The sequence below is a fragment of the Zootoca vivipara genome, chromosome 2 (assembly GCF_965207765.1).
Source record: "Zootoca vivipara chromosome 2, rZooViv2.hap1.1, whole genome shotgun sequence".
Classification (NCBI taxonomy): Eukaryota; Metazoa; Chordata; class Lepidosauria; order Squamata; family Lacertidae; genus Zootoca; species Zootoca vivipara.
Genome location: NC_142584.1, coordinates 18,970,522 through 18,985,289, shown reverse-complemented (window position 1 = coordinate 18,985,289; position 14,768 = coordinate 18,970,522). Strand labels below are relative to the sequence as shown.

Sequence of the window (14,768 nt, the reverse complement as noted above, 5' to 3'; positions counted from 1 at the left end):
TCTATTTGCAAAAAGAAAAAGAAAAGGGGAAATGCAAGGAGGTTATCGCCACAACAAAAAGCCCCACCGTCGCTTTTAAGTTGTGCAAAGTTCTTTGCCAACCGGCGGCTGCGTCTGAAGAAGGAAAGGTCTGCTTTGTGTAGAGTGGCTCCATCGAGCCTTTTGCATTTGGAGTATTATTGTGCAAACTCGTCTTAGCGGTGAGCTTTGTCGCTGTGCTCTTTGCGGATCTTCTGTGGATTTCCGAGCTGGGCTTTGGAAAAGAAGGCGGAGGGTGTGTGTGTGTGTGCACGCATAGGTTGGCGTTGCATGAAAAGTACTCCCCCCCCCCTTGCCAAAGCCAAATAAACCTAGGAGAGGTCATGGAGAGGCTCCGGCCCCGAAGCGCTGCTGCCAAAGGTGTCATGATTCTGAAAGCGGTCTGCCACTCCAGCTCTCTTGCAAGTAGAAAGGGGGAAACGGCATTTCTCAGCGCTGGAGAGAGTGTGGCTCCTTTTTCTCCCCCTGCCAAGTGAAGGCGTAATCCCTTTTGTGAGGTTCCCTTTCGCCAGCTGCAAACAGCTCGAGAAGTTTGCCCAGCCCGAGGCTTTGGAATATCCAGCTGCCTCCCTGAGCATGCACACACACTCCCTCCCTGTTCCCTTTCCAGGTCTGCCAAGATCCATGGCCCTTTGTACTTCTCTCATTTATTGTAGACTCACATGGATGGCATTTCCCCCCTTTTGTGCAAAAAACCCCCAGTTAAAAATAAATGTTTCTTAGTGTTTTGGGAAAACAGAGTCGCCAGGGGGTGGTGACAGCTTGGGCCTAAGTGCTGTGCAATATTTCTTGCTGCTGTGTCCTCTTGCCAAGTTTATTTGTAAGTGGGTTGAATGTGAAAACCCAACAGCAATATTCAACCTCTAGGAACCTCTGACGTTCCAGGCATATTTCAAAACTTGGGGCATCACCGCATGTGTCAGGACTTGGTGTTTGAAACCAACTCTGGAGTGAGCACTGCCAGATATTTTTTCGGTTCTGGGCATGCAGTTATTTGGAAAGAAGGCCTCTTATTTATTCACTTTGAAGTTTGCACCCTCTCTAGAACATAATAAGTGACATGGGTAGTGTGGCCTGTGGCTTGCCCCCAGTGCCATATGAACAGGGACACAAAATGGGCACAAGAGATCTTGTGGCATTCCTTCAGGTATTTTTAAACAAATGTTAAATTATCCCTTTGGAATAATTAGATTTGCTTTCAACCAGCTCTTAGCTTACTGTGAGGGTCAGTGAGGGTGACAGCCCAGGACCATTTGCTTGGGGCCAGCAGCCTAACACAGGAAAACACATTCAGCCATTGTATATAGCCACAGGTAGGGGAGAGGGCCAAATCCTAAACATATGGCTAAGCAGATACTACTGATTGGATAGCAGCAGGTACTTTTTTTTGTACCACAGCCGACTTGCTGCGGTGCAGCAAACAGCAGGTGCATTCTATCTGAACAGTGAGTCCTTGGAACCTCAGAAGCAGTACCTTTAGGGGTAAAAAAAATCCAAGCTTCACTCACTCAGTCTTTCGTAAGTTGTGGGGCGCATGGGAGCCTGAAGAGAAGTGCAAATATAGACATGACTAGCTACCTAGCTACAAGACATCATTATCCTGGAGTGTAATGCCCAACCAGGTGGTCCTATGTGAAAACACTACATACAACTGGCTCCACAACTGCGTAAAACTTGATTTAGCATACTGTATCTCTCTTGTAGCTAATTCAAACACATATGCCCTTCATTTGTTAAGTGCAAGTCAAGCAATGATTCTTCTGTGTGAAGGAGTCATCACAGATCCTGAGGAACAGAACTTACAGTTTCCTTATATTACATTGATTTTATTTTATTTTTAAAAGATAACCGCATGTGTGAACTATCAGCTCCTATCCAGCTAAAGCTTGATATCACAAAGCTCCATTGAAATGAATGAAACAAGTTAATTGCAAATTACTTAATCTTATATTGCTTTCAGTGAAACTTGACCATGACGACTAACTTTTGCAGGATTTGAGCTACCAGCACTGATCAGTGACACACATCTTGAGTCATACTCTGGTCCTCTCTAGTTCCAGTTTTCAATGAGGCTGCATGTCAGTGTAGAATGCAATGACAGCCCCAAGGGAGAGCTGAGATTCTGAATGGTAACTGCACGACAATACTTTTCTGGATGCTAAATGTCATTGTAACTCAGCCAGTTTTCCAGCACTCAGAATGCTAGTGGTGCTCACTGAATGCTAAATAGTAGCAACACCTGAATTAGAGCACACTGTACACCCATCTTGTAAATTCCTATATAGAAGTGAGGGTTTTTTGTCCCTTATATTGCAAGAACCAAAACAGACCTATTTGACTCCAGCCATGAACCACATGGAAGAATTACCTATACAGTATGCACAAGGTCATCAACTTCTTGTTACATTTGTAACATGTTTGTTAGCATTTTAATATGCAAGCTGACTTATAATCCTTACCTAATTAATACTTTTAATTCCAGAAAGGCAGATACATAAAAACAGGCTTTGATTATGGTAGGGAACACATCTCAGAACTGTTAAATGTGTCTAAATCCATTGTCTGCCCATGCCATAAACATTCATGGCTGGATCATCAGAACTAACTCTTAAATTCCAATTTCTGGTGAATTGAGAGCTGAGAGACGTTGGAGTGTACCTGAGCTTAGAGGGTAAAACAGAAGAATTGTGGTTACTATTGATTAGTGTAATATTCTTTTCCTCTGACTTCCTTAACCCAAGCATATTTTACAACTACCAGCAGACATATCGCAGCAAAAATGACCCAGCACTAAATAAGCTGGTTTTAAGCTTCTGTAGCAATTTGTGCTGATTATATTAGCTCAATAAAGTTCAAAGAGACATGTAATGTTTCTTCTTTGAAATCAATATCTGCCAGAGGATAATCAGAATTACTTCATTGGCTATTAGCCAGATATTCAGGCTAAGGAATCATTAGTGAAATCACTATGAGGCAAAAGCTTAGGTAACCTGATGGTGAAGTGAGCAAGAATTGACAGGTAAGGAGTACTACCAAACATAATGAAGTACTTGCAATACACTAAATTTAGAGCAATGCCATCTCATGTTTGAAGTGTGGGAATGGGCTTATGTAAAGTAAGTAGTGCATCATCAACTCAACTGTAGTTAGAGAGAGTACAGTCATACCTCTAGATACGAATGCTGCGGGTTGCGTACGTGCTGAACCCGGAAGTAACGGAACGGGTTACTTCCGGGTTCGGTGATTCGTGCATGCACAGATTCGACGCTTCAGGTTAAGTGCTCTGGATGCGTACGGGGCTCCAGAATGGATCCCGTTCGCATCTAGAGGTACCACTGTAGTTCATGCAGTCTCCTACATAAATAGAGCTGCCAGTCTACCTTGAAAATTCCTCTGACTCCAGCATTGATCTCGTTTAGTTTACCTACATATTTCTTAATGACACTGAACACTGGAATAGGATTTGAGGTAGTATTAGAAAGAAGGCCTGTTTGGTCCATCTTGATCTAACCCTAACCCTTGCAAAGGGATATGCAGTTCTTATTTTTTCTGGAGAAGTCTGGTAGGATGCGATATGTACTCAAGGATGGAACTTCTGCCTCCATCATGGGCAGAAAATGACTAGCTTCACATGCCTCCTCGTGGAAGGATGGAAAGAGCAAAGCAAGCAACTGTTTGCTGTGTTTGTTTGGTATTGTTTAGGACAAATCTTGGGTGTGTACAAAGTCTCATCACACAGTGGTGATATAGTGGGCCTGGTCCTTCTTTTCTCTGGGTGGAATTACCTGTCAAAGCTCAAGGGTGAAATAAGTGTGTGGGGGGGCTGTGAACACAGGAGTTTAACTATGCTGAATAGTTGGAATGATTTTTATGACTCTGTAATACTGGTTTTATTGTTGCATAATGCATTTGTTGATAAGATGTAATCTGCCTTGGGATCATTTTGTGATGAAGGGTGGGATAGAAATGAAATAAATCACAATGAATAATAAATAACCTGCTTGCAATATTGTGAGGTGATGCTGACCCAAAGTAATCCTGATTAAAATCCTTAGCTGTCTGACTTTTAGGAGGAACATTATACCACCACTACCACCACATCCTTGTTCATAGATATTACTCTATTCAATAGCAGTCTTCCTCAACCTCGCCCTCCAGATGTTTTGAGACTACAATTCCCACCATCCCTGACCACTGGTCCTCCTAGCTAGGGATCATGGGAGTTGTAGCCCAAAAACATCTGGAGGGCCGAGGTTGAAGAAGCCTGCTCTATTCTAACACTCACTTGCTTCCCTCCAGTGTCCAAAAGATCTTCCAGATAAGTTTGTTTTTCCTTTCATATATAGCTTTAAAAAGAGAGATGGAAAGAGATATGTCTTGTTTGAGTTGAATTGACTATTCAGAATGGGGTAACTTATCCTTCAGGGTTTCATGTTTTACCGCTGAAGACTTAGTACATAAGGGATCCCCTCACAAATAACATTTTATAGTTATGCTTTTTTTGTTATTGTGGCCTCTGGACATATCAAGTTAGAAAAAGTTAGACTGTTCCTTCCTTCCATCATCCTTGCTGTTGCTTGCAACTGGATCATAGATTTTTCTGAAGTATTGTGTGGCTTCTGGAGCGGTATCTCAATGGGGACAGTTTTGTCCTCTCGGTTTCCTTTTTATTTTGTATCTGTGTGCATGTGGGGTTTGCATACGGGCATTCAGGACATGCCACAGCCCTATGCAGAACACAATGCAGAGAGTAGATAATGTTCTAGAGTGCATCAAGGTTTACTTCCGACAATGTAAATTATACAGATTACTGTACTAAATTTATTCTTTCTTTTAACCCGTATGTATCTATTTGTTTTTGTGTACATTTTTTGGTTTGTCACTTGGTTCTCTTTCTGCATTGCCGCAATTACCAGATCCCTACCTTGCTTCTTCAAGACTGTGCAAGGTTAAAAACTGTAATTATTTACCAGCTTGCTGCTGATCAAGGAAAGCATATTTGTTTTCTTGAATATTCAAGGTTCTGCCATCACAACTGGGATACTTGATCCTTTTTGATGAGCCTTTCCCTTTGGAACAGCAATATCCAGGAAGCCTGCGATATCAAAAGTCTGATGGTATCTTCTTGTCCATGTAGTTTTTTATGCAGGACAGAGAACCTGGAGGCCATCCACACAGAGGTCTAACATTGGATAAGTATGTACTGGATGGAGAATCATGATTCATTAGTCAGTCATGGAAACATAGTGGGTGGGGTCATCATGAGCTTGTGTCTAGCGGAAATTGGGACTCAATCAAGTATAGAGAGCAAAGGATGTATGTTTGGATGCTGACTCAAAAGGTGAGAGTGACAAGAGAGGCCTCAACACAACAATTTCCCGTTAGAGAGCGATCTCATTATCTATCTGTACTGCATGCTGGGTATTTGCTGCTGCTGAGATGGAAATGGTTAACTCTTGATTATTTAGGCATATTGCTTGGCAAGACAAATCTTCTTGCTGATCAGCAATTACTTAAGCACCTAGATCCTAGAAGGATCAGAGCATCCTAACCCTTTTACTGTCTGGGCAGCAGCACAAAACTGGCATAAAAAATAAATTGGTTGGTGTTTATTAGAAGCTGAAACTGCTTCAGCTCAAGTTATATTCCCAAAAGTTAGGACAGTTAGTGAAACTGCTAGAACTAAGTCAAAGGCAACATTATGTGTTGGAGGTAGTCGCTCAGTGGTTCTTAGGTAGGCTTGATGTATTCCTGAGCTTACGGCAACAAGATTCATGACATGAAATCTGACATTAAAGCCACATAGAGACTGTGGCTTGAAGAAGGTTAGAAGCAATGGGCAAAATCCTTCCTGGAATATCTTTATGATTCCTAGACACTGTGTCATGCATTGCTTTGCATCTCACTACAATATGGCAAACAATGGCATTTCCAGACCACAGAATTATTTTATTTTATTACACTGAAGGGCTCAGGTCTGTGTGAGGAGACTTATCAAGACCAGTGGGCCAGTTGGCACAATCCAATTGGATGTGGCCCATAGACTTCAGTTATCAATCACTGGCTTACTGGGGCTTAGACTAATTAGGTTTATTTTCCTGTGTTACCAAATAAGTGCCTGTGTTATCACCTCTGCAAACATATCTTTTTCTGCTTCTCTGAAATAACTATAGTGTCAAATAATACAGTAAGGATTCTGACGTTCTAACTGTCCTCTTGCACTCTTTGGGAGTGGTAGAGAAACTTGATTATGTAAGAGGAGCTACTTTTGGACAAGGGAGGTGTTCATGGTGAGTTCTGGCAATTCTTTTCCCAGAAAAATAGCACTGGATGAAAGCATTGTGGTTGTGAGGCTCCCAACAGAAAGAGCCACCCACTGCCGGCTCTCAAACTGGACTCATTTGACCCCACAATATATAGAGATTTATTTACAAAGCCTGAGCACTATTTGGTGAGTTATTTGCAGAAATGGCACATACTGGCTATCCAGAAAGTGGTTGTTTTTAGAAGTGAGAGATCTAAAATGGTGGGCCAAACCTCTACATTGGATTTGGCTGCTATGTCAGGCTGCCTCCAGAAAACAACTGAGGTGGTTGAGGAAATCAGAACACTGAAAGACATTAAATTCTCAGAAGGGGTGATTCACACCGAACCGCTGGACTTGAAATCAACTCGGGAGATTGCATGGCTGAAAAAGAAAATCTGGCCTCTGAACAAGAGACAAAATGGCCACTAGATTAAAAAACAAACCAGCTCTAGGAGCCTCATAAGGTCTTAAGACATGCAGAGGTTTAGAAGAAATGAATTTGGAATAGAGGAATGCCTATGCAGCCATGTAAAGATGGCCACCAGTGCTTGCAACATGATAGTGGGCTCTGAAAGTAAGTTTAAAATTAACAAGTCCAGGATTCTCAGAGGAGATGTGAGAGGTGGGCAAAGTATTGCTACCATATTACTGATCCATATCTCTGTATCAGGATGAGTATCTCTACGTAGGGAATAATTAACGCTGGAACTGGAACTCACAGCTGCCTGTATGTGGAATTTTCTATGCTTCCACATCAGCAGAAAATCTCTGCCTCCCCCCCCCCAAAGAATACATTTACATTGTGAGACTGAAGGGTGAGAATGTACAGCAGGATGATGCACTGTAGCATGAATGTGCACACGTTTTGGAACTATAAGTATGGCACCACTGTTTCTACCAAAGGAAGAATTCTGTAAAAATCTATGACTCAGAATGTTCACTCGAGCTGATGCCAACTGGGAGGGGAGGCAGCGTATGGTCTGGAGTGTGTGAAGGCTGAGCGGAAGGAAGGGGTGTTGGATGGGAGGGTGTGGGGGGCACAAGTGTGAGGAATCGCAGTAGGGAGAAGGACTTCCCTCCTGGCCAATTCTACAGCTCATTGAGAAATTTCCTTCTCCAGCATTAATAGACTTGGATGGCTTTGAAATTTTACTGCCCATAAAATCGGCGACACGCTGGGGCTTTTTTCTGTGTTAAACGTTTGCTGCTGCTCCCCACAACCATCTCTTTCCCTTTAACAACTTGCTCCCTCCAATGCACCCCCCCCCCTTGGAAAAATAAAGCCAGTGTGCACACACCACCCAGATTGAAAATGACAAGGGTAGTCCAATCTGATTTTAATTGGCCATCTGGAATAATTCCCCTTGCTTTTAGGCTCACTGGATTGGCTGGAGCCAATCCATTGGACCCACAGATTCCATCTCTTAGAATCTTTATCATTCATCCTCACTCCCTTTTTCCTTGATGGCAGTTATGATTTTTGCTCCTGACACTCTTTCATGGAGCAATTGTGTGTGTGAGTATTTTTATGGTTCCTGAACAGAAGGAAGGGAAGGTTTTATAGGCAGTGGGGCCATAAACCTTTCTGGTTCCCCTCTCCTCACTCCTTCTGTCCTGTCCTCCCCCCCTTTTTAATCTAAAGCTTACATTTCCCCCACCCATAGACAAGAAACTAGGGAAGGATAATTGGGTTCTAAACCATTTATTGGCTACCCATGACCCCTGATGACCTTTCGTTTGGGCATTGGTGGTGGGGAGGGGAAGTTAATGAAGTACCTTGAAGGGAGACTGGGGGTGTGTGACAGTGTGAAATCCACCAAACGCTACTCCCCCCCCTTAGTACTGCATTCTGACAGCTTGGAGTAAGTCTAACACAACAGTGACTACTTCAAATCTACTTGCAGGCATCACTACTTTCTGAGTACAGGGATAATTTTCAAAGTGGCAGTTTTGCTGGAAAATGTAAAGTTGGGATTTTGTAGCAAGAAAGCCAGGGACACTCAGTGCTGGTATAACAGGGGATTGGGAACTGTAAGGGATGGGCTGAGTTGTGACTTCAGACATTTATAAGAAGTTGCTGAATAAGAGAAATATGTCAAAAACTAACTGCTGTGCTGATATTTTAGATGGGTAAATAAGATACCCACATTAGTTACAGGCTGTTTACAAGATAATATACAAAATTGTATTTCAGTGCTAAGAATGCCTAATAGCATTTTGTCTGTGTGCAAATATGTACAAAATTCTTCCAGGTAAGTGATGCAGCAGAATATAATGTTTTGAATTGGATTTACATGGAGTTCCTGCGCAGGTTGCACTGAAATCAATGGAGTTGTAAAGCACCGTTACCTAATTTCCCCCCAGAATGGATATAACTATATTGAGGTTTCATTATTGCTGCTAGTGGAATTCTAAGGGTGGTCTTAATCACTCATGTGTCAATATTTAAGGTAGTTATTCCCTTTTCACTAATGAAGCACAGGAGATCAGAGAGAGCTGTGGAAATGCTCTTGAATGCAGCACCACTAGTAGCAGTTAACTAGGAATTACAATTATGAGGTTGAGGCTTCCTCAACCTCGGCCCTCCAGATCTTTTTGGCCTACAACTCCCATGATCCCTAGCTAGCAGGACCAGTGGTCAGGGATGATGGGAATTGTAGTCTCAAAACATTTGGAGGGCCGAGGTTGAGGAAGCCTGCATTAGAAGAATTGACTGCAGTTGATACCACTAGAATACTAGCAGTATTACAATGACTCCACAGCAGTTGCATATATTAAGCTGATTAGTGCATTCCAGATTACTGTTACTCTAGTGTAGTGTATGGTAGACTATATTAGTGACTATCCATTAAGGAATGACTGTATAGGATTTTACAAGTATGTGTGTCATGTCAGCAAGATGACTATGGCTTCCTAGTGTGTTGCTGTAGCACCAAGTACTACCTGATCCTTGGATGACCACCTGGGCAGCAGTGGGTAAGGCTTGATTACCTGTTAAATTGAGTAATTGACAGAGTAGGGCCCCAGCCAAACTAGAACTCTTTCTGTGGTGAAAATTCATGGATGTTTCCCATGATGGAACCTGAAGTATGCCCATTCTGATGGCGCTCAGTTTATTCTTCCGTCTCAAAGCATAGTGATTGATAATCTGTCAGAAAAAAGGGAGTAGTGGTAATGTTCCCATCTATAGAGAAATAAATAATATGGGAATTAATAATATGGGAATTTTTAGTGTGGAAAACAGGACATTGTAGAATAATGGGCGGGGTATAAATAATAAATTATTATTATTAAAATTCAGAAACTGAACAGGACGGATCAGGAAGCGAGAGGCTTTGTGCATTTTGAATGCTCTCAAAGGTGCACACATGGTTCATTAAGGGTTAAAGATAAGTGAAGCTTCATAATATGTTTTAGAAGAGACACCCTGTATTCTTATCCTGGTTCTGGAGGCAATGAATGTACCAGGGTTTGTTTTTTTTTTTTAAAAAAAACCCCAGTAACCCTGCCATTTAGAAATGTGGCGCTGGGACCTAAATACTGTATTCTAAATATTGATTTAACTCAGTGCAGCAAGACCGGTGCTTTAAAATTATGCTGGGTGCCTAAGAACTGGACAAAGAATACATGTTCTTAGCATTCACAGAACTGAGAGGTTCCAATAAATTCTTAGAACTACATTTCCTATTCAGATACTTAGAACAATGCTACACCACACACACACACACACACACACAGAGAGAGAGAGAGAGAGAGAAGGTGATTAGCGGGAATGATTAGCAATAGAACCTAAAGTAAGCTGGAAGAATATGTTAAGTTCTATCTATTTAGCTACCAAGGAAAGTTTAAATATAGAAGAGGGAGGAAAAATAGAAACCAACCGTTGAATCAAAATGAACTCCAGTTAAAAACAACAGCCAAATGTTTACCAGAAGGAACTAGCCAGCGGAACAGAATGCCTGTAGAGGAGGCAATTTCTTCATTGGAAATAAGGACTATTGCTAGGGTTCGTAGAATTCAGAGTGTGCATGTTAGGGTGAATAGACTTGAAGATCTCTGTGGAAATTATTGTGTATTCAATCTTGCCTCATTTGTGCAGCAGCAGAAACAATATGTGGGGCTCTATACTGATCCTATTTGCCTCTTGTAGCCCATCTCTGATTGGTAGAGACCATATATATGACCAGGATGCTGCAAATCATAATATCCTCTGCTGTTTCTACTCACAGAGCAGCCAGACACTATAGAAGTGCTCCCAGCTCTGGTACTGAAACTTTTAAACAAAGAACAGGTTATAATACTTAAAATAATAAAAATAAAAATAATAGAAGCTTGAAATTGCCTGTGAATAGTAGGAAAGGTAACTGGATAAATGAAAGCTTATAAAAAAGTTTGGTCTGTGGAAGCGTGGTGTTCAATGGTTTCCATTGCTCTGGCTGTGGCATGAGTATTTTGGGAAAGAGTGAAGAAGGGTTGGAAAAGAAATGTGTATATCATAAGAGCAGCATCTAGTCATGTTCAGCAACAAAGCTCTAAATGATGTGGGCCCAGGATACATAGAGGACACAGAAAGTGTTAGGAAGTCTCTTCTTTTCCACATCCCAATTGATTACAGCGGGAGGCATGACTGGTAGGGATGCAGAAGAGGCCTTTTTGTGGTTACATCCAGATTAGGGAATTCTGTCTTCGAAGGTTCATTTGGGCCCCTTTCTCTTGGCTTTCTGCCACCTAGTTAAGATGTTTTTATTCTGGTATGCATTTGATTTGGTGAGTTGGTGATTCTTAATAGGCTGTTATTTTGTCTTAAATTGTTTTCCTTTCCAGTGTCTCTCTTATCCACCTCTTTAATCTATTGGATTAGAGGTTTTATAAATTAATTTTCATAGCTGCTATCAACCTCAATGTTAACAACTCTGAATACTGTATTACAACAGAAGGATGGTGTGTGTGTGTGTGTGTGTGTGTGTGTGTGTGTGTGTGTGTGTGTGTGTGTGTCTAAATTTACCTAAATAAAACAACAAACAGGTGCTTCTCATCTAATAAGTAGCTACAAGAAACATAAACATTCTCTTCTCAATTTCTGTCTGTAAAGCAGTCAGTGTCTGAGTGCTTGCAGGATCAGGTCACAACATTTAAACAGACTGCAGGTCTCCTGAAACGGGAGTGGGTGGGGTGGAGACCACACTCCAAATGAGAGCTGAAGACAATTCCACATGACTAAAAATAGGTGAAGGTTATTATGAATTTGGATGCAATGAAGGCATGGAGAAAAGTTAAAAGAAGCAGAGCATCCAGTTTTGACTGTTTACCCCAGTGGAAAGGAGCCCTGCCCTACTACATAATCTTTCCCCTCTCTTCCCTATTGGTAGGTGGGGAATGGCTATGGTCAGGGCACAGAACCATGGACAGCGCCCTGGTAAATTTTGGGTGGGGCACATTAATTGCCAATGAGAAGACAGAGAAGATGAACCACTGGAATAGAGAGTGGCTTTATGTTGGCTACTGACTTATGCTCACAGACAAGGTTGACTTAACTGGAGGCTTCCACATAACAAACTACAAAACTTCACATCAAACTTGGGGGACGTGGACATAATAAGCCAGCATGCCTTTGCTTTGAAGGCTAGATTTTGTGCTTTCCCAGCCCCATTCTCATAATTGCCCTTTCCACCTTAGTCTGTGCAACGTCTGTGATTGTGCAGAGGGTTTTGCATAGCTAGGCCGAAAACACTGAGAGGAGGGGGAGAGGTTTTCTGTCACTTTAAGAACTGGCAGAGACTGGGTTAGAGAGCGAAGTTCCCAGGGGAGCACAGCATTAATTTGGGACTTGTGCACAGCAAATTGCCTTGGGCATTTGTTAGCAGAAGCCTTTGCTCCTGGTTGGCTGTGCAGGGTGAGGCAGCCACTCCGTGTCATGACCTTGGCGTGTTAGCAGGGCCTGCAGTTCATGGCACATGCAGCTGGGGGTGATTAAACTGAGCGGGGTGCACCAGGCAGGGGCAAAGGGGCACTCCTAGCTCAATGTAACCCAGATGTCTGTGAACAGAGAGGAGTGGGAGGGGGTTGGCCACTGGGAGCTGCTGGCTGGGAAGAGGGGGAAGTGCTTCCTTCTCACACCCCTTAGCCTATCTTAATGGCAAAATGACTCTCTCCCAATCCCTAGTTTGCCTGTTTAGATGGCGATCACCCCCCATTATTCTTCCTAGCCATTCTTTCTGAGTGGAGGGTAGGGGAGATCTTTGCTATGTGTATCCCCCCCCCGAGCTTCGCTGCTTGACTTGGGACATGTATTGGTTTGCTTGTTGTAGGAATTCAACGGAAGTCTCAATTCAATTCTTTATGTAGTGAGGGAATTATCCTATCTGAGGCACTGACTTCTGCAGGAGTGGCCTGTGTATCGCACTAACCCTATATAGGGTATTACAGATGCATGTAATAATAATAATAAATAATAATAATAATAATAATTTTATTTATACCCCGCCCTTCCCAGTCAAAACTGGGCTCAGGGCGGCTAACAACAAGAATATCAAAGCAAGCATAAAAGAAACAATTCAATTAAAATGCAGATTAAATACAATGTTAAAATTCAATTTTAAAATTACGGTAGGAATCTACAAGTGCAACCTCATTTAAATATCTGTAGGATAAAGCCTTAGGGGAGGGTAACACCAGGGTCAGACTGAGTCAGTCCAAAGGCCAAGCAGAACAGCTCTGTCTTGCAGGCCCTATGAAAACATGACAACTCCCGCTGGGCCCTAGTCTCCTGAGAGAGAGTTTTCCACCAGGTCGGGGCTAGTACTGAAAAGGCCCTGGTCCTGGTCTAGGCCAGTCTAACCACCTTGTGACTCGGGATCTCCAGTATGTTATTATTTGTGGACCTTAATGTCCTCTGCGGGGCATACCAGGAGAGGCGGTCCCGTAGGTATGAGGGTCCCAGGCCACATAAGGCTTTAAAGGTCAAAACCAGCACCTTAAACCTGACCCTGTACTCCACTGGGAGCCAGTGCAGCTGGTAAAGCACTGGATTAATGTGATCTCGCGGCGAGGACCCCGTAAGGAGTCTTGCCGTGGCATTCTGTACCCGCTGGAGTTTCTGGGTCAGTTTCAAGGGCAGCCCCGTGTAGAGCGAGTTACAATAATCAAGCCTAGAGGTGACCATCTAATGCAGTGGTCCTCAACCTTGGGCCTCCAGATGTTTTTGGCCTACAACTCCCATGATCCCTAGCTAGCAGGACCAGTGGTCAGGGATGATGGGAATTGTAGTCTCAAAACATCTGGAGGCCCAAGGTTGAGGACCACGGATCTAATGGATCACTGTGGCCAGGTCAGGCTGAGACCTTTTCCAAGCAGTAGAATGTTCTAGCACTGCTTCAAAGCAGGGAAGGTGGCCCTCCATGTCTCTTTCTTTGGTGTTTTGAACGTGCCCCAGGCTGCAGCCTGAGGTTTGTTTGTTTTGCCTGACTGAAGAGTATCACTGAACTCTAATAATGCCTCTTGTTTGCCTGGACCAGGGTTTCCCAAAGTTGGGTCTCCAGTTGTTTTTGGACTACAACTCCCACCATCCCTAGCTAGCAGGACCTGGGAATGATGGGAATTGTAGTCCAAAAACAGCTAGAAACCCAACTTTGGGAAACCCTGATCTAGATGGGAGGAAGTGAGGGGGATGTGAGTGTATGCAGACATTAGTTTACTCTAAAAAGGCATTATTTTCTTTGCTGCTCCACCTACTGTTTTCATTGGCCTCATCTGCCCCTGGCATGTGACCCTTGGGCTGAAAAAGTTTTCCTGCCCTTGCTTTAAAGCACCATCAGTTCTCCTAAAGCAAATGTGATTCCCTCAAAAGTTCCTTCTTCTCAGACTTGTCTCCTAATCTGCCTATGCTCAGATCTGCCAAACTATTGTTCCAGTTCATTCTCAAATAAGTAGGGTGTGCTCAGGAGAAGCACCAGCCACCACTCAAGCAATGAATGAAGCCATCACTATCAACTGAAGAAGCATGTTTAACTTTTAGCTAAACAAAAGCATAGAGAAAAGATTATTTCCTATTTTGTATGGAACCATTCAGCTATATTCATAAATAAGCTTTTTAAAGGTTTCCTCTCTCACAGTAAATTCCATCTTCTGCCTATTATTTGAGCTACCCTTCTCTGATTTGACTGTGTGCTACCCTCTAATTCTGTTGCCTGTTCTCTTGAACATTTGTGTGTATTTGTGCTGCTCCCCCAAATACACACGTTTAACTGGGTGTGGGTGGGCAGGTAAGGGAAATGCTATCTGCTGTAAATACTGTACCTGGCCTGTTCATTCAGCATGTACAGGAACATCTATTGTATGTGCTGTACAGCTTTGGGGGAGGTCTCTGCATCTCACCAGTTCACTTTTTATCTATTCATACTGAAGTTTGGTTGAGCGATTTGTC

The 14,768-nt window shown here is 42.8% G+C and overlaps 1 protein-coding gene across 1 annotated transcript in view; it reads left to right on the top strand.

The window, feature by feature from the left end:
- GDF11 (growth differentiation factor 11) overlaps nt 1–14,768 on the top strand; it is a 30,922-nt gene that overhangs the window by 1,651 nt on the left and 14,503 nt on the right. The window lies entirely within an intron of this gene.